The sequence below is a fragment of the Ovis aries genome, chromosome 5 (genome assembly GCF_016772045.2).
Source record: "Ovis aries strain OAR_USU_Benz2616 breed Rambouillet chromosome 5, ARS-UI_Ramb_v3.0, whole genome shotgun sequence".
Lineage (NCBI taxonomy): Eukaryota > Metazoa > Chordata > Mammalia > Artiodactyla > Bovidae > Ovis > Ovis aries.
Genome location: NC_056058.1, coordinates 35,292,530 through 35,318,480, shown reverse-complemented (window position 1 = coordinate 35,318,480; position 25,951 = coordinate 35,292,530). Strand labels below are relative to the sequence as shown.

Below are 25,951 nucleotides of genomic sequence, written 5' to 3'. Positions count from 1 at the left end.
TAAAAATGCCTATTTTTTAAAAAAATGTGTTAAAAAAAGGTCTCTCCCCAGGAGTACCCACCTAACTCATTGGAAACATTTAGTTTTTACCATTTCATATGTCTCATGTAAATGTAAACACACATCCCTCTTTGTATTTGTTTTTTTAATTTATATCTATTTTAAGGCCATTTTTGCATACTGATAAATTACTCCCCCAAAGGTTATATCAGTTTATACTCATACCAACAATAAGTGAAATTCATCTGCCTCAAGCCAACTTAATCAGCCTCTTCTTCCTACTGTATGTTTCATTCTCAACATTATTTTTAATTTAGGGGTGGGTTTTGGGAAGAGTGTGGAGTGAGAGTTGGTTGGATATTGGAGCGTCACTAATTACCTGGAATATATTATGTTGATAATTCCAGAGAGATAGAAGAGGAAAATTTCTTCTAAAATCAGGAAATGTGAAAAACAGTTGCCCAGTAGCTAAGTGAAGTCAGATATTTATTTATTTATTTCCTTCCTCAACAAATATTTTATGACTGCCTATGGTGGCAGGAACTGTGTGTACTCTAGGTACTGTGCTAACAGTGATGAGCAAAACTAATACACTTCCTGGCTTCTTGAAGTATAATGTGTTAGACAGTATAAAAACAAGCAAAATGTAATAAATTGTGAACAAGTATGGGATGAAAAATAATTGAATTCTCTTAAGAGAAAATAAAAGATAGGACCAAATTTATATGGGGCATCAAGGAAGGATTCTCAAAGGAAGTGAGTTTTGGGCTGAGTCCTGTAGGATGAGTTAGAATGAGGCCATAGCAGAATAGACTGAAAAGCATTGTAGATAAAATGGCCAATGCAAAATCCCAGAGACTGGAAGAGGCTCAGCACGTTCCAGGAACCAAAGATCAGTGTGGTTGGAGTGTCATGACAAGTGAACAGTAGAGTGGTTTTCAGTAGAGAGGCAGCCTATCACAGTTCAGTTCAGTTCAGTTGCTCAGTCATGTCTGACTCTTTGCGACACCATGAACTGCAGCATGCCAGGCCTCCCTGTCCATCACCAGCTCCTGGAGTCTACCCAAACCCATGTCCATTGAGTCGGTGATGCCATCCAACCATCTCATTTTCTGTCGTCCCCTTCTCCTCCTGCCCTCACTCTTTCCTAGCATCAGGGTCTTTTCCAATGAGTCAGTTCTTCTCATCAGGTGAGTACTGGGGTTTCAGCTTCAACATCAGTCCTTCCAATGAACACCCAGGACTGATTTCCTTTAGGATGGACTGGTTGGATCTCCTTGCAGTCCAAGGGACTCTAAAAGAGTCTTTTCCAACACCACAGTTCAAAAGCATCAGTTCTTCTGTGCTCACCTTTCTTTATAGCCAACTCTCGCGTCCATACATGACCACTGGAAAAACCATAGCATTGACTAGACGGACCTTTGTTGGCAAAGTAATGTCTCTGCTTTTCAATATGCTATCTAGGTTGGTCATAACTTTTCTTCCAAGGAGCAAGCGTCTTTTAATTCCATGGCTGCAGTCACCATCTGCAGTGATTTTGGAGCCCCCAAAAATGAAGTCTGACATTGTTTCCACTGCCACCACCTAATGTCTTACACATGTATCCCCAGGGTACTGCCTTCTGCAGGCTGCCATCATCTTTGCCCTGATTACCCTGCTTTCTCCAGCCTCACTTCAGTCCAGCCTCCACACAGAGCTAATATTCTTATTATTACTGGAGTATAATTGCTTTCCAATGTTGTGCTAGTTTCTGCTGTACAACAAAGTGAACCAGTTATACATATACATATATCCCCTCCCTCTTGAACCTCCCTCCTGCCCCTGCTCCGACCCCGTCCCATGCCTCTGGGTCATCACAGAGCACCAAGCTGAGCCCCCTGTGCCATACAGCAGCTTCCCACTAGCTATTTGTTGTACACAGACATTGTATATGTACAGCATATATGTCAGCGCAGCTCTCTCGGTTCAGTTCACTCTCCCCGTCCCCCTTGTGTACACACGTCTGTTCTCTGTGTCTGTGTCTCTAGTCCTGCTCTGCAGATAGGTTCATCGGTGCCATTCTTCCAGATTCCATATATATGCATTAATATATGATATATGTTTCTCTCTTTCTGGCTCATTTCACTTTGTATGACACTCTGGCTCCATCCGTATCACTACAAACATTAACCATGTTAATTTACACTACGTCCCTGCATTAACACTTCAAAGACTTCCCATTAAACTTCCAAGTAAAATTTGAAGTGTTCAGAACCTCAGGACAGACTAAGAGTCATGTACTAGTTTTATTGCCTTTTGTGCTACTTAACTTGCTTAAGCTCAGTTTCCTAATCTTTGTGATGGGAATAATAATAATCTAAATTACATGGAATTATTATGAAGATTAAATGAGATATTTCAAATTAAACATTTAGCATAATTCCTGATTTACAATAATCATAGAAGTGTTCACTGTCATTTTCATAATCACTAAGAAAATGACTAGGCTTTCTGTTGAAATTATTCCATGTAAAGTGTGAATTAAACCTGGAGAAAGCTTCCTATGAAGCCCCTTCACTTGGTAGTTAATTAGTGTTCTAGTAACAGCTCTAGCCTATGATAACTAGATTTGAGCATATTGCCTATCTATCCCATTCTTAATTTTTTCTGATAACAAGGTAATAGGTGTGTTATGAGATAGTACCATCTTTCTACATAGCTCTCCTAGCTCTGAGGATTCTTCCTCTCTAACTCTATTCAATGAATTCTTACCTCTTCTCACCTTAAACAATGGCTTCTACAACTTATTTATTATACCAGGTGTCTGTAAACTATGCCCTGTGGGCCTAATCTCCACCACTTGTTTCTATAAAGTTTTATCGGAACACAACTCTGGCGGACAAACTCTCAGTCATCCTTGTCTTTTGATATTTATACCTAGGTCAAATCCTGTCCCCTTAAGTGTGGGCAGCACCTGTTAACTTGCTTCTAGCCGATAAAATATGACAGAGGTAATGGGATGTCACTCCTGTGATTGTTACAGTACATAAAATTCTGTCATGATACCAAACTCATTTAGAGACTTTCTCCCTTCTTGACTTTGAAGAAACCAGCTGCCATATTGTAAGAGGGGCTCTGGACAGAACCACATGGCAAGGAACTACAGATGACCTCTAGGTGCTGAGGGCAGCCAGCAGCCACCAGGAAGCTGAGGCCCTAAGCCCTCAGTCTTGCGGTCACAAGGAAATAAATCCTTCAACAACTGGAGTGGGTTGGAAGTAGATTCTTTGCCAGTCAAGCCTCCAGATGAGAGCATACTCCAGTTGACTGTGATTGCAGCCTTGTGAGAGCCTGCATGAAGGACCCTGACTCTGGACCTGATCCATGGTAACTGTGAGATAATAAATGCATGTCAATTTAAACTTCTAATGTTATAATAATTTTTTATGTTGTAATAGATGACTAAAACTAGTCACGTTCTTTTGTTTACATATAGTCATACAGTCCATGGCTGCTTTTGCGATACAATGGTAGAGTTAAGTAGTTGCAACAGAGAGCATGTACCCAGGAAGCCTATAATATTTACTTGCTGTTTAGGTGCTAACTTGTGTCCGACTGTTTTTGCGACCCCATGAACTACAGCCCATCAGACTCCTCTGCCCGTGGAATTTCCCAGGCAAGAATACTGGAATAGGTTGCCATTTTCTTCTCCAAAGGATCTTCCCGACCCAGAGATCGAACCCACATCTCCTGCTTGGCAGGTGGATTCTTTACCACTGACCACCTGGGAAGCCCATACTATTTATTACCTGGCTCTTTACATGAAACAGTTACAGAGCCATTTCTTATATACCACACATCTTTAAGGCATCCCTAGAGGAATATTGCAGTTGGTAGGTACATAAATTCGTAAGACAGATATATATTTCTGTAGCATCACTTTTATTTTCATTTTTGCCAGCCACATGGCCATCCAATTAGACACTGTGGTTTTTCACGCTCCGTATCTACTACAGCCATATGACTAGGTCTCACCAATGAAAGTGAGTGGAAATTATATTCATCTTCACTTATCTTTGCCCATTCTGACTAAAACATAGATTTGATGGGAGAAGGGAATGGCAACACACTCCAGTATTCTTGCGTGGAGAATTCCATGGACCAAAGAGCCTGATGGGCTACAGTCCATAGGATCACAAAGAGGTGGACATGACTTAGTGACTGTCACACACAAGGTTTTAACTGAGAAGATAAGGATGATGCCTTAAGGGATAGAGAGCAACAAGATGGAAGGAGGCTGGTCCCTAAATGTGCTTATGGAGCAGTACTGCTAATATGCCCTTGACAAGCTTTTGCCTCCAGACCCTTATATGAGAGATAAGCATTTTGTTTAACAATTGTATTTGGTGTCATTTTAGTACAGCATCTTAGCTGGTAGCTTAAATGGGGGTACCATGATTTTAATTAGCCAGTGATTTAGCACATGTATATTTTTAAAGAGAGATGAATATTTTACAGCATATAATTAGAAATGCTCTTCCCAGGTGGCGCAGTGGTAAAGAATCTGCCTGCCAGTGCAGGAAACACAGGAGACCGTGGGTTCAACCCCTGGGTCGGGGAGATCCCCTGGAGAAAGAAATGGCAACCCATTCCAGTATTGTTGCCTGGGAAATCCCATGGACAGAGAAGCCTGGTAGACTATAGTTCATGGGGTCATAAAAGAGTTGGACACAGCTTAGCAACTAAATAACAACAATCTAGTTGGAAGTACATATAAAAGTTACAGAGAAAATGGGAAATTTCCAAGAAAAGTTTGTGCTCAGAGCCTGCAACTTCAGGCTAAGCTCTTAGGACTACTGGAGGATATATGAACCCCTCCCTAGTGTGGTTACTTGGAAAGTTTAAGAAACCATAGGTATATGTTCTAAATTTCCCCCAACATTTTACATAATCTGTTTTCCACTGTTGAGGAAGAGGGCCAAGACGGTTCTGACTTGTTCAGGCTCATTAGTCAGAAACTGCTCAGGAATTAGAATTTAAGTTTCAAATGAGTCAATTTTGCTTCCCTAAAACTTTGATTTTTGTCATCATCATGCAAATAGTTCTACTCAATACACCAGCCTCATTTAATGCTAATACTAGGAGCACATTAATTTGAGGGACTTTATAGTAAAGCTTAATGGCATTTATAATTTTGGAGAATTTCAAGGCTTTTTCATTGCTTCCTTCCCTCTCCCTTCCCACTGCCCCTGTCAAACATACTCTAGAATCTTATCAAAGGTCTTTTGCTTTTGTCTGAAGTGTAATAAGGTTGTACTAGCTGACTCAAGACCTGTGATCCAAATCCGAGTGCTGAGTTTTCATTGCTTGCTTTCTTTGTTTTATTTGAAATAGAAAGTTATTAGTTTTCATTTCCAAAGAAGTGTCTGCAAAGACAAGAAAGCTGAGGCAGGTCCAGGCTGTGTATCTGTAAGGAAGAGGAGGTTACAGGATTAGAGAAACTGTTTTAATCTCCAAAGCTGGAAAAATAATGAATAGATAATAATGTTCCCTTAGTAAAACTAGAGTTCAGTCAGTTTTAGCATCTTTTAATGAGTATGAGAATCTCATTCTATAAATGACTTGGATTTAAAAAAATTTTTTCTTCAAAGGAATCTAGGTAAAGGAAAGAAGGGGAAAGCATTTAACAGTAAATTTAATAGCTGAATTTATTTCTGAAGTTTTGAATAATACAATACATCCTTCCTGAATTGTTTAAGGAAAAGTCAATGATACGGTTTTTCTCATCTTTAATGTAGATTTGCTGGGAAGTGTGGAGCTCAGTGATATCTCAAGGTTGTTTCCCGTGTCTCTTTGCTTCTAGAATAACCAGATTTTCTTGGTACTCTTTCTAACCCACAGTTCAGATTCTTCCTACAGGTTCAACCAGGCAACGTATGAACAAAGCAAGAGGCTGTCCCCAGAAACAGGCTGCTGTAGCACTTCAACTTTGGAAGGTTCAGCGTTTCTTCTCCTTCAGAAATGCTGTTATGCTCTGGCAGCAGAGCACAGTAATTTTCCAAATGGTCAGATAAAGTAGTGACTCATGCATCCCAGACCATGAGCTCTGCTTTGCACTCCAGCCTCTCTATTATGTGCTGAAGTAAGTAGTCCTGTGAACATCAGGGTATTGAAGACATTGGCTGAACGAACTAATGGGGTGCACTAATAGTTTTTCTCCCTCTGCCTCTCTTATTTGCACTGTGCTATCTGAATTCTTAAAAACAAAACCATCATAAACCTCAGATTTACACAAGTAGGTTTCAAATGGCCTTAGCCAAATATATTGATAATCTGCTTAGGGAGTAGCCACTTCTCTTCTGGGGAGGGTTGCCTAAAGTCACTGATCCTTTCCTTTACCACATGGGAAATATATGAAGAGGATAAAAGCCTGATAACCTGCTAGAGACCCTGATTTCTCCTGTCCAGAATGCTGGAGCAAGTTCTCCTGCTGCTGGGAGGAGATTTATAGTGGTCATGAAGTTGACTTAGACACTTCTGCTACTGTTGCTACAAAGTCTGAAAAACAATTATGTTCCTGTGAAATTCGGAGGTGATTTATGTGACAGGGTCAAATGGCATGCTCCAGAAAGACATCGGCAACATTCTGACATTGAGATGTATAGATTTTGTGAGCTCATTACCCAGATGTCAGTTTTCTATTGAAAAAGTTGTCTTGATTAAAGTTACATATAAACACCCTGTTTACAAAGAAGCTTTCCCCACTGATCTGGGAAGTTCAGTGACAAAGTTTTAGAAAGACATCTCCCCTTACACAACACAGATTGTCCAGCTTGTATATTTGTGATCACTTAGAACAGAAGTCTGAAAAAGTTCACATAGATAATGCAGAAGGCAAGCAAGTTGCAGTAGAAAGCTGTTCAGTAACACTTCAGTTAAAATTTTCCCTTTGTTTCCAAGACCGTGTGTTTAGATCTAGAATCCCAGTGTGAGGGATCCGTTTCTTCTTGACAGAGTCATGATTTATAGTGTCTGATTTTTCTGCCTCATGGCAGAAAGGACTCTCTGTGTCAGAGTGTTGGTGTTCCTTACTGCAGAGTATGTCCTGTACTTGGGTGACCTGAAAGAACTAGAATGGTGATACATCATCAGCCGGTTGGGTGCCCCCACTTTCTGGACTTGAAAATCACCCAAAACAGGCAGACCCTACTCAGCAGGCTTGAGGGCCTCTGGGAGTGGCCTCCTCTGTCAGATGTGCTATTAACCTCCCTTGTAGGTTTGCAATGCAGGAGGCACAGGAGATGTAGGTTCAGTCTCTGAGTTGGGAAGATCCCCTGGAGGAGGATATGGCAACCCACTGCAGTATTCTTGCCTGGAGAATCCCATGAACAGAAGAGCCTGGCAGGCTAAAGCCCATGGGATCGCAAAAATGCTGGACGCGACTGAGTGACTGAGTACATGTTTGGGTCAGCGGTCTTATAAAGTTCTTCTGGACTGACTTAGATGAATTGGTAGGTGCCCTGAGCTGAGGTCAGCAGGGTGTGACCACCGTCTGTAGGGTTATTTCTCCAGGCACTCAGGGAGAAATTGCTCACATGTTCTGATGTTATAGTGCCATGGTTCTTCTCTACTGGCTTCTGGGAACCTCTCTTCCTGTCTCAGTTTCCTGGATTATTTTCCTTGAGTTAATGCCATTTCCATAAATGCATTTGGATCCCTTTTCTTTGGGCTTTACATTCAGTTAAATTTGTAATCATTTTGGTCTCAAAAACATTTTTATTATTTCTTATAATTAGCTTTGTAGTCTATGCTGGGGGATCTAGGGTTACAAAAGTACCTACTTGACAAGGTGGGACCTCAAAAAGTCAAGTTTTCTTTCCATAGAATCATATTTTTTGAGAAGTAAAAAAATCCTCCTATAATTAAATGATTATTCCTTATTTCATCACCTTTCTGACTGAATTACATGTATTTTCAGTTCAGTTTAGTTCAGTTGCTCAGTCGTGTCCAACTCTTTGCGACCCCATGAACGCCAGGCCTCCCTGTCCATCACCAACTCCCGGAGTCCACCCAAACCCATGTCCATCGAGTCCGTGACGCCATCCAACCATCTCATCCTCTGTCGTCTCCTTCTCCTCCTACCCTCAATCTTTCCCAGCATCAGGGTCTTTTCCAGTGAGTCAACTCTTCACATCAGGTGGCCAAAGTATTAGAGTTTCAGCTTGAACATCAGTCCTTCCAGTGAACACCCAGGACTGATTTCCTTTAGGATGGACTGGTTGGATCTCCTTGCAGTCCAAGGGACTCTCAAGAGTCTTCTCCAACACCACAGTTCAAAAGCATCAATTCTTCGGCTCTCAGCTTTCTTTACAGTCCAACTCTCACATCCATACATGACCACTGGGAAAACCATAGCCTTGACCAGACGGACCTTTGTTGGCAAAGTAATGACACTGCTTTTTAACATGCTGTCTAGGTTGGTCATAACTTTCCTTCCAAGGAGTAAGCGTCTTTTAATTTCATGGCTGCAGTCACCATCTGCAGTGATTTTGGAGCCCAGAAAAATAAAGTCTGACACTGTTTCCACTGTTTCCCCATCTATTTGCCAGGAAGTGATGGGATTGGATACCATGATCTTCATCTTTTGAATGTTGAGTTTTAAGCCAACTTTTTCACTCTCCTCTTTATCCTTCATCAAGAGGCTCTTTAGTTCTTCACTTTCTGCCATAAGGGTGGTGTCATCTGCATATCTGAGGTTATTGATATTTCTCCTGGCAATCTTGATTCCAGTTTGTGCTTCCTCCAGCCCAGCGTTTCTCATGATGTACTCTGCATATAAGTTAAATAAGCAGGGTGACAATATACAGCCTTGATGTATTCCTTTTCCTATTTGGAACCAGTCTGTTGTTCCATGTCCAGTTCTAACTGTTGCTTCCTGACCTGCATTAGGCTTCCCTAAAGAAGCCACCTCTATTTCATTAGCTTCTCTGTATAGGTTTTCAAATAGAACATGTTTGTGGGTAGCGAGAGAATGTTTTATAGGGAAAGGAATGTTTCTCTAACTACTTTGCTATTGTCTCCCTTTCTAGCTCCCCCACAGCCTTTAAGAGTGAAGGATTTGCCATTCTGTTTGGTCAACTGTAAAATCTGGCTGATGTTACGGATGGGCAGGGTGCTATTAAAAGCCCATGTTTGTGCAGTGGTAGTCCTCTCTTGCACTTCCTGCTTTCATTCTGTGGGTTGGACTTGCCGGCAGCACCTGGAGAAAGAAGGCCTAGCCTTTCCTTCTCTGCCTCAACAAAACATCATTGCTGTAGTTTTGTGCTATATAGTGGGCAGGGACTAGTGATTGTCCAGAATTTGAGCTGAACCTGAGGTTTGGGGGGAGGTGGGGAGGGTTCTTAAGAGTGAACCATGTACTCTAACCCAGTCTGAACAAGCTCTGAAAGGTAATACTAAAGTGTTTCTTTGTTTCTCATTTGCTATCAATCTTTGTGTGTGTATGCCGTTAAATGCAATCACAAGTTCTCTGTCCCTTATGACTCTTCTTAGCAAATGTCTTATTTTTCAGTGGTAAACATATGTAGAGAGCTATGGACCAAAATATGAAAGGCATCGTCCATACCTTAACTCTCAGGTAGGCTTTGAGTGAGAGGAGACTTTAAAGTCAATAGCTGACTCCCTCTGAAGAACACCAGCTTGACGTTACTAATAAAATATCCGTGTCTCTGAAAACGGGAGACATTGCTAAGTCAGTTTCAAAGGCCACAATAGAACAGTGAAACCAGTTCACTGGAGGATGGAAATTGACCTCAACACTCACGACTTCCTCTGTTTCTAAAGACTTGAACCTCAGCCTCTCCCTGCAACTCCCTAGGAAGCTAAAGAGGTATGGAATGTAACTTTGATAGCCTGATGTGATTTTGTCTTTTGACCATTTGCTGAATTTGTGGAGGGAAAAGGAGCAATCAAAAACTGGGCTCCTCTCTTTCCAGACTAAGGTATGACAAAGCAACACAGCTAAGTAGGAAACTGAGAAGAGGATACGATGAGATGTTAATTGACTGATCAAGTTACCTTATGTGCTCCAGCAACAGATGTCCAAGCCACTTCAGAGCTACCTTTTCTTAATGTGTTTAGTTGTGGGGTTGATTCACATCATAAGAAACCCACGAGATTTGCCTCAGGTGAGGGAATGACTGAATTAAAGACTTACTCCGTGTATTAGTTTCACCCTGAAGAATCTAACCCATACCAGTGTGTGTCAAAAGCAGCGCAAACCAATTTTGCAACACCGAGTGGTTTCTGCCTCAAGCAATTAACCATTGACGTCCCCACATCTGTGAAAGTGTTGACTGGCTGAACGTCATCCACAAAATGTCTTACAGGCAGAACAACAACAACAAAAATTTCTCATTAGTGACGTTTAGCATTAAAGAGCATGCAACATTTCAGTTCCTTTGTAGGGGACTCTGAAATGTCCCAGGATATGTTCAGAATAATTAAACTTGCTTGCTTTTTCTTCCTCTTCAGGACTGCCGTTGTAGGGAGGAGAGGCAGATGGCAGGAAGTTGTCTCCAGACCAGTCAGCGTGTCCTCAGTTTTCGTCCCCTCCAGCTGTTCCCAGCTTGTTCCCAGCTTCCTCCCCACGTGAACCCGCAGCAGTCTTAGGATTGGGGGTGGGGGCCACAGACCACCAGGAGCGGACCCTTTATGCAGAGACTTTTCAGACCTCAAACAGCAGTGCCTGTGGTGTCCAGACAGCTCTGGTCTGTGCTGCTGTGAGGTTTCTGCTGCAAAAGTACAATAAATAAATGAGTAAATTAGCAGTTGCTATGCATATATGCCTAATTTCTTCATTTATTTATGTTTTTAAGGAAGTAATGGAGAAAGGAATGTGCAATGGCTTGTGTGCATATGTGCATTTAAAGATGTTACATATTTAATGAAAAATGGCTTTTGGTGGCCCTATGGTTATCATATTCAAGTAGGATTCTGACAAGACCTTAGCTGGGCAACTCTGCCTATTTATTCATTCATTCATGTCTTTAGCTATCCACCATCTATTTAATAGGCCAGCAAGTGAGATCTTTCTAGAAGCTCCTTGAGCTGATACTGTCAGAAAGGCATTGCCCCAGGACCTCAGGAAGAGGCTGATCAGGGAGGGGGCAAAGAGGATTTCCCTACTGACTGCTCCAGCAGCTTTCTGACAATAGAGTGGGGGCCACTCTGAGGAGCTGAGGTTGGTCCTTGCTTGGTCAGACACAGCTTTACCTTCAGCTTCAGTTCCTCACTTAATGTGATTGTCAGTAAGTAAAAGGGTATAGTTCTGGTAACTCCTTACTTTGTGCCAATTCAAAAGAAACAAGACAGGGTCTCATCTCTTTGGCCTTAATACCAGGGGAATATGGCTCCTTGGTGGGACAACACATGAAATGCTGAATACAGTTAACAGCCATGCCCATTGGAAATGTGCAGTGCTTTACAGCTGACAAAGTCCTTCATACCCCTCATCTTATTCGATCCTCACAGTATCCTTATTTAGTCAGTTGGACAAGTAGTATTTCCATTTTATAGATGAATAAACTGAAACTGAGACACCTAAGTCACTAGTCCAAGATTATACGTTGTGCTCAGAGTTCTGACACCTGGTTTGGGGTTCTTTTGATACCAATTTTTGCCTCTCACCACCAAATGTCCCCTTCAGTACCGCTCTGCAATAATGGTTGGAATCCCTCTAAGTTCTCCTTCCCTGTGAGCACTGTGTTCAGCTTTCTCAGTGAAGGGCCCTAGAGGGACTGGGTGGGAAGGAAAGGCTTCTGCAGGTTCCACCAGCTGACCCGCTGGTCACCAGTGTGGGTGTGAGGGTCTCTGGAGGTCTGTGCTCTGCCCCAGTCAGGGCTGCAGAGCACACAATCCTTCAGCCACCTGCAGCCCTGGCCTAACCTGGTGAACACTCCTGTGGCTCTCCCAGCAAAATACTGCATCCCTAAGCTTCTGGCCCACAGCATCACCTCCAGCTCCTCTGCATGCCCACTCACCTGTCTCCTGGCAATGATTCACCCAAGGCCCCCTGCCGCTTTCGTTTGCCCTCCTGACGTTGCGTGTCCCAAGCCTCCTGCAAACAATGGTGTTCATTCTACAGCTGTACACGTGTGGTCATGGGCTGTAGCTTACTTCCCAGAGGGCAGCTTCCTGCTGTCCCAGTGACTGTAGACAAGCTCTGGCCTACAACAAATTTCTCTTCCATTCAATGGAAGTCAGCTGCCTTCTCCAGCAGGTATGAACCCTAGCTTTGAGGTGGATGGGGGCCTCCCCTTCCAAGTTCATCCCTCCTTGAACTCTCCCTCAAGCCTGTTCAGTTCAGTTCAGTCGCTCAGTCATGTGTCCGGCTCTTTGTGACCCCTTGGACTGCAGCATGCCAAGCTTCCCTGTCCATCACCAACCCCCAAAGCTTGCTCAAACTTGTGTCCATTGAGTCAGTGATGCCATCCAACCATCTCATCCTCTGTCGTTCCCTTCTACTCCTGCCTTCAGTCTTTTCCAGCATCAGGGTCTTTTCCAATGAGTCAGTTCTTCTCATCAGGTGGCCAAAGTTTTGGGGCTTCAGTTTCAGCATCAGTCCTTCCAATGAATGTTTAGGACTGGTTTCCTTTAGGATTGACTGGTTTGGTCTCCTTGCAGTCCAAGGGACTCTCAAGAGTCTTTTCTAAAACCACAGTTCAAAAGCATCAGTTCTTTGGCGTTCAGCTTTCTTTATGGTTCAACTCTCACATCCACAGATGACTACTGGTAAAAACAGCTTTGACTAGACAGACCTTTTTTGGTAAAGTAATGTCTCTGCTTTTTAATATGCTATCTAGGTTGGTCATAGTTTTTCTTCCAAGGAGCAAGCATCTTTTAATTTCATGGCTTCAGTCACCATCTGCAGTGATTTTGGAGCCCCCCAAAATAAAGTCTGTCACTGTTTCCATTGTTTCCCCATGTATTTGCTGTGAAGTGAGGGGGCCGAATGCCATGATCTTCATTTTTTGAATGCTGAGTTTTAAGCCAGCTGTTTCACTTTCCTGTTTCAATTTTGTCAAGAGGCTCTTTTGTTCCTCTTTACTTTTTACCGTAAAGGTGGTGTCATCTGCATATCTGAGGTTATTGATATTTCTCCCTGCAATCTTGATCCCAGCTTGTGCTTTATCCAGCCCAGCATTTCGCATGATGTACTCTGCACATAAGTTAAATAAGGAAGGTGACAATACACAGTCTTGACATACTCCTTTCCCAACTTGGAACCAGCCTGTTGTTCCATATCCAGTTCTAACTGTTGCTTGTTGACCTGAATACAGATTTCTCAAGAGGCAGGTAAGGTGGTCTGGTATTCCTATCTCTTGAAGAATTTTCCCGTTTGTTGTGATCTAACAAAGGCTTTAGTGTAGTCAGTGAAGCAGAAGTAGATATTTTTTCTGGAATTCTCTTGCTTTTTCTATGATCCAGCAGATGTTGGCAATTTGATCTCTGGTTCCTCTGCCTTTTCTAAATCCTCAAACCTATGGTACCCTATAAAGTTCTCTGATGTCTTGGTGGTGGTTTAGTTGTGAAGTCGTGTCTGACTCTTGGCGACACCATGGACTGAAGCCTGCCAGGCTCCTCTGTCCATGGGACTTCCCAGGCCAAAATACTGGAGTGCGTTGCCATTTCCTTCTTCATGGGATCTTCCCTACCCAGGGATCAAACCTTGGGGAAGCCCTCTCTTATATGTTAGAGTTACTGCTTTATTATAACTTGATAATTCTTTATGTTAAACTTTCCTGATGTAAATCACTGTGTGGTTTCTCTCTCCTGATTAATATATTTAGCAACTGTTGTTGTGGAGTCACCGACAAGGTCCAAGAAATAGTTTAAGTTTATTTTGGGCCAGATCTTGTCATCTGTCTTTGATCACTATAAACATGTGCCTATTTTGATGCCTGACACATAGAAGATCCTGCCTAAGGACTGATTCACTAGCATATTTTAAGTTAATTTTAACATCCCTGTTTGATGGAAGTAATAGCAGCCCACTGAGAGAGCTAATATGCGGGAAGGAGTCAGGAATTTGTTTATGCATGTGATTATTCACTCATTTGTTCAATGAACTTGATCAGATGTCATTTGGGAACAGCAGCGTTGGCTCCAAGGGCAGGTCAAAAAGCAGCATTGACCTTCAACTGGGAGGCCAAGTAAATGGCTACTATTAGCAAGCTAAAGAACATTCTGGAAGATGAACAAAAGCAACATGGAAAGACCCAGAGGAACTAAGGAAATACCAAGTGGTCTAACCACTTGTGAGGCTCTGAGAAGGTAAGTGACATACCTAAGCTTATGGGGCCCCTGCTCAGTAGAGCCCGAAGCAGAAAGCAGGTCTCATGGTCCTTCGCCATTCCATCACATTGCTTCTTCAAGTGAGATGAGAAGGAGTGGTGATATACACTGCCATCTCAGGGAATGTGGGCAAATACCCCCCAAATGACTGTCCCTTACCTGGTTAGTTTAAAAGAGTCTAACTAACTTCCAACTAACTTCTTGGATTTGGAGGATCCAAGAAGTTGCCCTGCTAATGCTTGTACCTGTTGGAATGCAACTAGCAAACTATCAAATACATTCAGTTTAGAGTTTGATACCGTTCCAGGTAATTGTCCACCTGTTAACTCACAGCCTCCTGAGCATTTGGGGGAAACCCAAATGTTCCATGTCCTACCCTCCTCAAAACATCACTGATTTCTCTGAGGTGGTCTTACACCCCCACAGAAAGCCTCTCCAGCACTCCTTTCCAACATCTGCTGCCTAATTGTCCTAACAATTTTCCTTTGGCCTGCTGGTTTACTTAGCAGGACATTCAGCTATTTCTAATCCCATGTTCGTCCAGGGAGCCAAGGTGTTTACTAAGGGGTTGGCGGGGGGGGGGGGGGGGGTGGCCATCGGATCCTGTTCTACATACTCCTCTACAGCTTTCCCCCAAGCGTGACTTCTAGCTTGAGTCCTGTTAATACAATGAGTGTATGGGCATGTGTGACACAATGTGTGTCCTTATTTCAGCAGCAGATGGGTCACATGTGAACCAAGGGGAATGTGGACGTAACAAGAGCTCTGTGAGTTAAGCCATGTGTAGACTGTCTTTGTTGGCTGTCATTGAAAAGGAGCCCATGCTGGTTAGTTGATTTCAGATGTGCGTACACCTCTATGGTGGGAAGCAAGAGACAACATGGGTCCAGAGAAAACAGTCCCACTGTCCTGAGAGAGGCCAGATCTTCTGCAAGGAGTAACAGTGAAATGCAAGTTGTACTTGATTGGTTGTCTCTCTAGAGCTGCATTTTATTGGGAGTTACAGGTGCCAAGGAAATAAAATTTCCCTCACTAGAGAATCTGCTATGCTCCAGTATTCTTGCCTGGAAAATTCCACAGACAGAGGAGCCTGGAAGGCTAAAGTTGATGGAGTCACAAAGAGTTAGACACTACTTCGTGCACGCACACACACATACACACACACACACACACACACAGACACACACACACACAGACACACAATCTGCTACAGTGAGGACGGCTCTTTTTACCTGGCCCAATGAGATCAGTGAGGAAGGATACTGCCCAGATTTGTAAATGCTTGTATTTTGCACTTCATAAGCTGTGCTTGCTCTAAGAGCCAGTATGAGGCACTTCTTGGCTTGGTGATCTGTCTTCAGGGTCACTGTTTTTCTTCCCTCTCTCCACTGACTCTTTCAGTCCTTGCATGTGTACTGCTCTAGAAATCTAAGGAGTCTCTGGGAACACAAGCATCCCACAGAGAAACTGCAGGTTAACTTGAAGATCAGCACAAAGAAGTGAATATCACAGTAAAGCAAAGCACACACATTTTTTGGTTTCACGCTGCATATAATAGTTATGTTCACACTATTCTATATTATATTGTGTGCAATTGCATTATGTTTTTAAAAAATGTAAGGAACTTAATTTTAAAATAATGCTATTGGAAAAATGGTGCCAACAGACTTGCTCAATGCAGAGTTCCACAAACCTTCAATTTGTAAAAAAAAAAAAAAAAAAAAAGCAGTTTCTGTGAAGGACAGTAAAACAAAGCATAATAAAATGAGGTATGCCTTTATTCTTTTACTTTTGTCTTATTTATTCAATCAAGAGACACTGTGTTAAGCTCTAGGAATACAATAGCTTTTCATGGGACTTCTTTGTTAGCCAAGTCCTCATCACCCTTTCCTAACAGTTAGGATAGGATTCTGTAAACAGAGACATTCCAAATAGTTGACTTCTAGACCTGGAGTGTTAATGTTTTTGAAAGAAAGGCTATGATCCAGCAGCTGGCCAGAGCTTAGGCTGTAGAATGGCCTAGCTTGTTTCATGCAACACATCATCTTGGATGTTAAGATCCCGCTGTCTGAAAACTAAATATAAAAGTTACTAGGATTTATTTTTCATTTGTAGTCAAATTTTTTGAAATTTGATATAAGTTCAGTTCAATTGCTCAGTCATGTCCGACTCTTTGTGACCCCAGGGACCATAGCAGGCCAGGATTCCCTGTCCATCCCCAGCTCCCAGAGCTTGCTCAAACTCATGTCCTTCAAGTTGGTGATGCTATCCAACCATCTCATCCTCTGTTATCCCCTTCTCCTCCTGCCTTCAAACGATTTACATACAGTAAAATCCACTCATTTTAATTGTACAGTTCAATAGATTTTGACAAATGTGTACACAGTATAACCACTATTCCAGTCAAGAGACAGATAAATACAGATGTATCTATCACCCCCAAAAGACCCTTTGCAGTCAATCTCTGCAGTCTCAGACAACCACTGATTTCTTTCCTGTCATTGTAGATTAGTTTTGCCTGTTCTAATATTTCATGTAAATGGAAAGCATACAGTATGTGTTCTTTTGTGTTGGGCTTCTTTTATTCAGCATATTTTTTGCTTTTTTAATTTTATTGATTTTATTTATTTTTAGCATTTTTTAAAATTTACCCATGTATGTGTCCAAAGTTTTTTCCTTCTTATTGCTGAAGAGTATTCCATTGTATGGATATGCCATGAAATGTTTACCTTATGATGGGATTTGTATTAATTCCAGTTTGGGGTTATTATGAGTAAAGCTGCTGTAAATATTTATGCCTGTCTTTGGGAGCACACATGTTTTCATTTTTCTCATGGAAATGCCTACGAACTAGCAAACAGTATGGAAAGTGTGTGTTTGTAAGAAACTGCCAAGTTGTTTTCCAAAATAGTTGTACCATGTTACATTCCCACCATCCATCCATGAGGACTGTCATTAAATCACATCCTCACCAACACTTGGTGTTGTCAGTCTTTCTAATTTTAGCTTTCCTAGGTATGTAGTGGTTTTAATTTGCCATAACGACCAAAGATACTCAGCAGTTTTTCACGTGCTTGTTGATCATTCGTGTATCTTCTTTTAAGAATTGTCCTTTCAAATATTTTGCTCATTTTTTAAAATTAGGTTGTCTTCTGAATAAGAGCTCTTTGTATTTTCTGGAAACCATTCTTTTGTCAGATATATTTATTGCAGATTTTTTCTCCCTGTCCGTGGCTTGCCTTCAAAAGCAGAGAGCTTAATTTTGAAAAAGTCTACCCTTACCAATGTTTTTCTATTATGGTTTGTGCTTTCTGTGTCCTAAGAAATCTTTGCCTTCTTCAGATTCACAAATATTTTCTCCTAATTTTCTTTTAAAAGTTTCATAATTTTAGTGTTTATGTGTAAATCTATAATTCATCTTCAGATAATATTGATAAATGATGTAAGGGCCAAAGTTCATTTCTTCCTTAAATAGATATCCAGTTTTGCCAGCATCATTTGTTTAAAAGAATCTAGACTCTGTTTGGTCCCATGTACATGATTATCCTCCAAATCCACACTGCTTGACAACTGTAGCTATAGAATAAATCGTGAAATAAACTTCATTATAATTTTTCAAGATTGCAGAGTATTCTAGGTTTCCTATATTTATCTCTAAATTTTGGAATGAACTTGTTAATTGCTCGAAGGAAAACAAAAAGCAGTGGATTTTGAGATTGTATTTACTCTATAGATCAATTTGCAAGAAAGTCAGATTTTAACAATACTAAATTCAGTTCTTAAATTTCTCTCAACAATGTTTTGTCATTTTCAAGGTACACATTTTATACTTGTTTTACTAAAATTATCCCTTTGGGTTTTGTTTTTTTATTCCTATATTAAATGGTGTTTTTGTATTTCAGTTTCTAATTGTTCCCTGCTAATATGTAAGAATACAACTGATGTTTTAATTTCAGCCTCACATTCTATAACCTTGATAAACTCACTTATTAGTTCTAGTAGCTTTTTGAGAATTCATTCGTATTTTCTGCACATGTGATCATGTAGTCTGGGGAGAATGACAATTTTACTTCTTCCTTTCCGATCTCTACAGTTTTTTTAAATTTTTTCTTGTTGTATTAGTTATGAGCTTTAGGACGATATTAACTAGAAATGATGAGAACAAACAATATTGCCTTGTTTCTTATCTTTCAAGCATTAACTATGATGTTAGCTTTAAAATTTTGGCATATGCCATTCATGAGACTGAAAAAGTTCTTTGTTGAGAATTTTTATCATGAATGAATGTTCAATTTTGACCTATTCGTTTTCTTCATTTATTAAGAGGAAAGTATGTCTTATTTCTTTCTTATTCTACTGATATTATGGATTCCACTGATTTACATTGATTGGTTTTTGAATGTTTAGCCAAATGTACATTTCTGGGACAAACCCAGGTTTGTCGCTATGTATTGTATAGGATAAGTACATAGTGCTTAATTCATAGTGTATTGTGAGTTGACAGCTTTCTCGGTGAGTCCATTTAAGATCTCACTCCATTTTCTCTGGCGTGCCTGTTACTCACAAAACATTGACTCTGACTCTTACCTTTGTTCCCTTATTGGCAGTGTGTCTTTTTTCCTCTGGCTGCTTTTAAGATTTTCTCTTTGGTCTTTGGTTTTCAGAAGTTTGACTGATATGCCTAGGTTTTTGGGTTTCTGTTTTTATTTTAATCCTACTTGTTCTCTGAGTTCCTTGGATCTGGGTGTGATGTCTGTCATTAATTTTGAAAAATCCTGACATTATTTCTGGAAGTATTTTGGCCTGTTCTCTTCTTCTTGTGGAATTCTAATTTTGCACCATTTAGTAGCGTCTCACAGCTCTTTGATGTCTAGTTACATTTTTCTTTCCCATTCTCTTGTGTCTTTGTGTTTCACTTTGGATAAATCTCGTTGACTTATCTTCAAATTCACTGATTTTTTAGATCTGCTGATGGGTTTATTGGAGGCATTCTGCATCTCTGTTACTCTGTTTTTTATTCTTCCATTGCCATGTATTTTTTCTTATAGCTCCCATTTCTCTGTTGACATTATCTATCCGATCTTGTGTAATGTCTACCTTTTTTGTTATGGCATCTAACAGTATTAATTGTGTGTGTGTGCTCCCGTGTGTCTGACTCTGCCACCTTGTTGACTGTAGCCCACCAGGCTCCTCTGTCCGTGGAATTTTCAGGTAAGAATCCTGGAGTTCGTTGCCATTTTCTACTCCAGGGGATCTTCCCAACCCAGGGATTGAATCTGCATCTCTAGCATAAATGCTTTAAACTTCCCGTCTTATAGTTACAACATCTGTGTCATACTTGTGTCTGGCTTCAGTCATTTCTTTATGTCTTTGTACATTGTGAAGAGACCTCATGTTCATGAGGAACAAAATATGCTGAGTTTTTCATTTGCTTCAAGTTTCAGTATAGCTCAGAATGGCACTATTACTGATCTTATCTTTATTTAAAATTTTGATATTTTATCATAAAATTTTTGCCTTAATTAAAACAAATAATACACTGTATTATGTATCTTGATTGCAGAATCCCCTTAATAAAACTTGTGCCTGAAGAAGGTACTTCACTAGGCTACCCAGTTCAAGGACTTTTTCTTTCTGTATCTTGAAGCTGAAAATACTGAAATTTTAATAATTTCCATTGAAATAAGTAAGCCTGATATCAATGCAGAGGGATTTTAAAATGAGAAACATTCTGAAAATTTCTGTTTTAGACAAAAAACAGTAAAGTACGCAATCCACCTGAGCTCTTAGTTCAGGAAAAGTGTGCCTTACTGACTTCTAACAGAGGGGCCTCATAAAGGTTTATTTCACTGCCTCCGAGGATCTGTCAGTGAAGGCTGAGTTAGGTACAGAGTAATGTTTTTAAAGATTATCTATTAGCTCTCATTTGAATACAGCCAGAAAGATTCTGAGGCCTGTTCTCCACAGAAAAGGTGCCGAGGGCCGACCAGTCCTACAGCTGAGAGTGTTTGCTCAGTCACTTCTGTTGTGTCCGACTCTTTGTGACCCATACCCTGTAGCCTGTGAGGCTCCTCTGTCCATGTGATCTGCAGGCAAGAATACTGGAGTGGGTTGCCATTTCCTCCTCCAGGGGAATCTTCCCAACCCAGGGATCGAACCCAAGTCTTCAGTGTCTGCTACATTTCAAGCAGATTCTTTACTGTTTGAGCCATCAGGGAAGTACAAGCATATAAAGAAACCAGTGCTCCATGACCACTTCTCAGTATCTGAAGCTTGAAAAGGCACCACTGTGGAAGAAAGTGCTCTGGATAATATCTTCACAGCTCCAAACAGTGAGGGGAACGAGGAGGAAGAAATTAGCCTGAAGATAGCACTTTGTGTCTCCTTTCTCTGACCTTCATGAGGTCTCCAGGCTCTCCCTGCATGTGGGAATCACAGGGTGGGATGGGAAGGGCCTGTGTGATTCTCCTCCCCACAAAGCCCACGTGGTCATGTTTTGAACAGGAATATGCACAATTGCTTGTTATTTGGCTGTTGTGCTTTAGCACTGTAAGTCTCACTATGATTTTTCCGTGTTAACTCTTTACATCAGAAAAGGTTCAAAGAGGAAAAAAAAAAAAAAAAGCAAACACCTTTTATGTGTCAGTGCTGGTGAGATAACTGACAGTATGAAACTGAAAACAGCCACTTCCTTAACAATCCATGAAGTGAGTCCCAGGACAAAAAAAGCCAAATAGCTGTTTATGATATGATAAAGGATTCACTCACCAAGAACCAGACATCCTGGAATATGAAGTCAAATGCGCCTTAGAAAGCATCACTACGAACAAAGCTAGTGGAGGTGATGGAATTCCAGTGGAGCTATTTCAAATCCTGAAAGATGATGCTGTGAAAGTGCTGCACTCAATATGCCAGTAAATTTGGAAAACTCAGCAATGAGCACAGAACTGGAAAAGGTCAGTTTTCATTCCAATCCCAAAGAAAGGCAATGCCAAAGAATGCTCAAACTACCGCACAATTGTACTCATCTCACACGCTAGTAAAGTAATGCTTAAAATTCTCCAAGCTAGGCTTCAGCAATACATGAACCGTGAACTTCCAGATGTTCAAGCTGGTTTTAGAAAAGGCAGAGGAACCAGAGATCAAATTGCCAACATCCGCTGGATCATTGAAAGAGCAAGAGAGTTCCAGAATAATGTCTATTTCTGCTTTATTGACTATGCCAAAGCCTTTGACTGTATGGATCACAATAAACTGTGGAAAATTCTCAAAGATATGGGAATACCAGACCACCTGACCTGCCTCTTGAGAAACCTGTATGCAGATCAGGAAGCAACAGTTAGAACTGGACATGGAACAACAGACTGGTTCCAAATAGGAAAAGGAGTGCATCAAGACTGTATATTGTCACCCTGCTTATTTAACTTCTATGCAGAGTACATCATGAGAAACACTGGGCTAGAAGAAGCACAAGCTGGAATCAAGATTGCTGGGAAAAATATCAATAACCTGAGATATGCAGATGACACCACACTTATGGCAGAAAGTGAAGAGGAACTCAAAAGCTTCTTGTTGAAAGTGAAAGAGGAGAGTGAAAAAGTTGGCTTAAAGCTCAACATTCAGAAAACGAAGATCATGGCATCTGGTCCCATCACTTCATGGGAAATAGATGGGGAAACAGTGGAAACAGTGTCAGACTTTATTTTTGGGGGCTCCAAAATCACTGCAGATGGTGACTGCAGCCATGAAATTAAAAGATGCTTATTCCTTGGAATAAAAGTATGACCAACCTAGATAGCATATTGAAAAGCAGAGACATTACTTTGCCAACAAAAGTCTGTCTAGTCAAGGCTATGGTTTTTCCACTGGTCATGTATGGATGTGAGAGTTGGACTGTGAAGAAAGCTGAGCGTTGATGAACTGATGCTTTTGAACTCTGGTGTTGGAGAAAACTCCTGAGAGTCCCTTAGACTGCAAGGAGATCCAACCAGTCCATTCTGAAAGAGATCAGCCCTGGGATTTCTTTGGAAGGAATGATGCTAAAGCTGAAACTCCAATACTTTGGCCACCTCATGCAAAGAGTTGACTCACTGGAAAAGACTCTGATGCTGGGAGGGATTGGGGGCAGGAGGAGAAGGGGATGACAGAGGATGAGATGGCTGGATGGCATCACTGATGCTGAGAAAGATTGAAGACAGGAGAAGGGGATGACAGAGGATAGATGGTTGGATGGGATCACCGACCTGATGGACATGAATTTGAGCAAACTCCAGGAGCTGGTGATGGACAGGGAGGCCTGGCATGCTGCGATTCATGGGGGCGCAAAGAATTGGACATGACTGAGCCACTGAACTGGAACTGGAACTGGAAAGGATTCTTCCAACATCATGGTTCTAGACAGTGTTCTAGGGCTTCAGAGATAAAAGGACTCTCCCCACCCTCTGGCCTTTTATTCAAATGTCAGGACACTTTGGGTCCAAAACACAAGGCTGTGTGACTAGAAGATTCAAGAAGTACAGTTAAGATTTCCTTTCTCCTTAAGTGACATTCTTCATCATCAAAAGCTTTCTCAGTTATAGGGATGAACTTTCTAGAACCTGTTAACAGTTCCTCAGCTTTAGAATCAGTGACTGTCCCCACCGAATCTTTATGGCTGTGGTGGCTGAATAGGCACAAGGTCGGATACAACTGGACAACTTCACTTTCGCTTTTCACCTTCATGCATTGGAGAAGGAAATGGCAACCCACTCCAGTGTTCTTGCCTGGAGAATCCCAGGGACGGGGGAGCCTGGTGGGCTGCTGTCTATGGGGTCGCACAGAGTCAGACACGACTGAAGCGACTTAGCAGCAGCAGCAGGAGCAGCAGCAACAGACTCACCTTAGGAATTAGATTAGCTATTATTAAAGCATTTTCTACATTATTGTAACTGTTTAATTAGTGTTTTTTCATTGTTCAGTTGCTCAATCATGTCCAACTCTTTGAGACCCCATGGACTGCAGCACTCCAGGCTTCCCTGTCCTTCACCATCTCCTGGAGCTGTCTCAAACTCGTATCCATTCAGTCGGTGATGCGGTCCAACCATCTTGCTCTCTGTTGTCCCCTTGTCCTCCTACCTTCAGTTTTTCCCAGCATCAGGTGTTTTTTTTTTTTTTTTTTTTCCCGAGAACTATAGAATTTCCCCTGATCAGAGCATGCTAGATAAAATTCAGTATAGCCTCTAAGGAAATGTTAACTTTTTACCAGTGTTACTATTGTCATACATTATTTACCTCAGTGCCTCCCAAGCTTCTTTCACATCATTCTCTGCACAGAAAATACTCGTCCATTGGAGTAAATTGTAGAGAAGGTATAAACCCTCAGCTAGGCTGCTTACAGCTTGAAAAATTGAAAAGATGGACCTGCCAGTGGGAAAGAGCTACATCCATGAAAATACAGGGAGTTTCTACCTCTCTTAAATGCATGGGAATCTGGTTAGTGATCCGGTACCTGCCAGATAAGTTGCTGAATCTTATATCCTGGTCCATCAATGAGGGGGCATAATGCTTGATGGGCTTGTTATTTTTGTTTGTTTGCTTCTTTTTAAATTGAAGTATAGTTGATTTACAATGTGTGTTAATTTCTGCTGCACAGCAAAGTGATTCATATATATATGTATGTATATATATATTCTTTTTTAACATTCCTTTCCATTATAGCTTATTACAGAATATTGAATATTGTTCTTTATGCTGTATAATAGACCCTTGTTTATCCATTCTGTATATAAAAGCTACATCTGCTAATCCCAGCCTCCCATTCCAACCCTCCCCCCCGACCTGTTGCTCCCTTGGGGCAACCACCAGTCTGCTCTCTATGTTCATGATTTTGTTTCTGTTTCACAGATAGGTTTATTTGTATCATGTTTTGATTCCACATAGAAGTGATGGACAGGGAAGCCTGGCATGTCGCAGAGTTGGACACCACTGAGTGACTGAACCGAACCGAACCGACAAGTGGTATCATATAGTATTTGTCTTTCTCTTTCTGACTCCACTCAGTATGACAGTCTCTAGTTGCAGCCATGTTGCTGCAAATGGCATTATTTTGTTCTTTTAACAGCTGAGTAGTATTCTACTGCATTTATGTACATGTACCGTATCTTCTTTATCCGTTCATCTGTCGAATCATGCTTCTGGGCTCTGTTCTTTGTTTCTTCATCACTGTGAGACCACCCTAAAGCCCTGCTTAGCCTTTTTGGTTCACTTCAGAATTTGGCAAATGTCTTTGGAAAAAAACCTGGAGGTATATTGAGGCCACTCAGATTCTTAGCCCTGTGAGACTGCCAAAAAATTCTTCTTGTTTCTCTCATTCTGCTCATGTAAAGCCTGAATCAGGTGTTTGACCTTTGGCCAAAATCAACAAATTCCTCCAGAGAAAAATAAGCTATAGAAGGTCAGTTCATTTCTCTTCCTTATTTCCCTAGAATCTTAGCCCCTATAATCTTCTCAGATGTCTTAATACAAGTGATTTTCTTAAAAAAAAGAAAAAATTATGTGACCTTTTGTTACAGGGGTTACCTGTTACAGTAGGAGCCTTAGTATGTCACAAACTAAAAGCAAGTCTATGGGAAAAAGTAATAAAGGTGTAAATGAAACCAGAGAGAAACCCGAACAGGCCGGTTAAAACAATGTGCCATGAAGAGAGGACTATGCTTCACTTTAACCTCTGCACTCACTCTTGACAGGAGGAACAGGAAAGAAAAGAGAAAGAGACACAATAGTTAAACATTCTATACAGTCTCATGTCTCCTTACCTCATCACAGGCTCTTCCCTCTTTTGCAAATATCCCACAAGACAAGAGGACAGGTAGACACCAGTTAGACTTCACATTTTGACCATGAAGGTAAAGGATGAGTGTATGAGGGAAAACATGTCTTTGAGAAGAGGAAGTGTGAGCTCCATCTGGGTCCATTTTCTTGTCCACCACTTCAGCAAGGAAAGAGAGAGGGCACATGTCGTCTCAGAGAGAGGGCCCCTGAGGTTCTGCCATTGATCACGCATCACACGTGTTGAGCTTCTGCTCTGCCCAGCAGAACACTAGGCACCGAGGATACCGGAGTAAGAATGAAACCCAAGTCTCCACCCCTGAAAGAGCTCCCAGCTCCTCATCACAGCTTGTTCTGCATTTTTGAGGACCTTGCTAGCGGTTGCTAAGGGAAAAGTTTTAGTAATATGCTTAGTGAGATAGCCTTTGTTTCTCTTCCTGCCGGTGTTGTCTGCCAACTTTCTTTCCAGCCAACCAGGCAAAAAGCTGTAAGCAAGAGAAATGAGAAAGTTTTGTGCTTCTCATAGCTTGAAACTGACCCCACAGGCCACTAGCCGCTGTTAAACATCAGTATCATTCTCAGAGTTTTGCCTCTGTGTTGAAAATGGGAAACAAAATCTTTTATGGCAATCATTATATCAACCAGATACAATCATGCCTAGGTCCTTCTTTGATAAGTTAAATGGGAGATTACTATCTAATGGTTTCCGGGTGGTAATAGTTAAATTATGAATTTGTCTCTGAATAAAATGTTTACACATCTGGCATGCAGAGGTTTTAGAGATGTAAATTGTATTGAAGAGACAGTCCCA

At 41.3% G+C, this 25,951-nt stretch overlaps 1 long non-coding RNA gene across 1 annotated transcript; it reads right to left on the bottom strand.

Moving 5' to 3' along the window:
• Positions 1–5,551: 5,551 nt before the first annotated feature.
• LOC132659819 (uncharacterized) lies at positions 5,552–25,434 on the bottom strand. The gene is made up of 2 exons (XR_009600680.1): positions 25,128–25,434; positions 5,552–10,772 (listed from the first exon to the last, which is right to left on the bottom strand). It is a non-coding gene; the product is annotated as an uncharacterized LOC132659819 (long non-coding RNA).
• Positions 25,435–25,951: the final 517 nt, after the last annotated feature.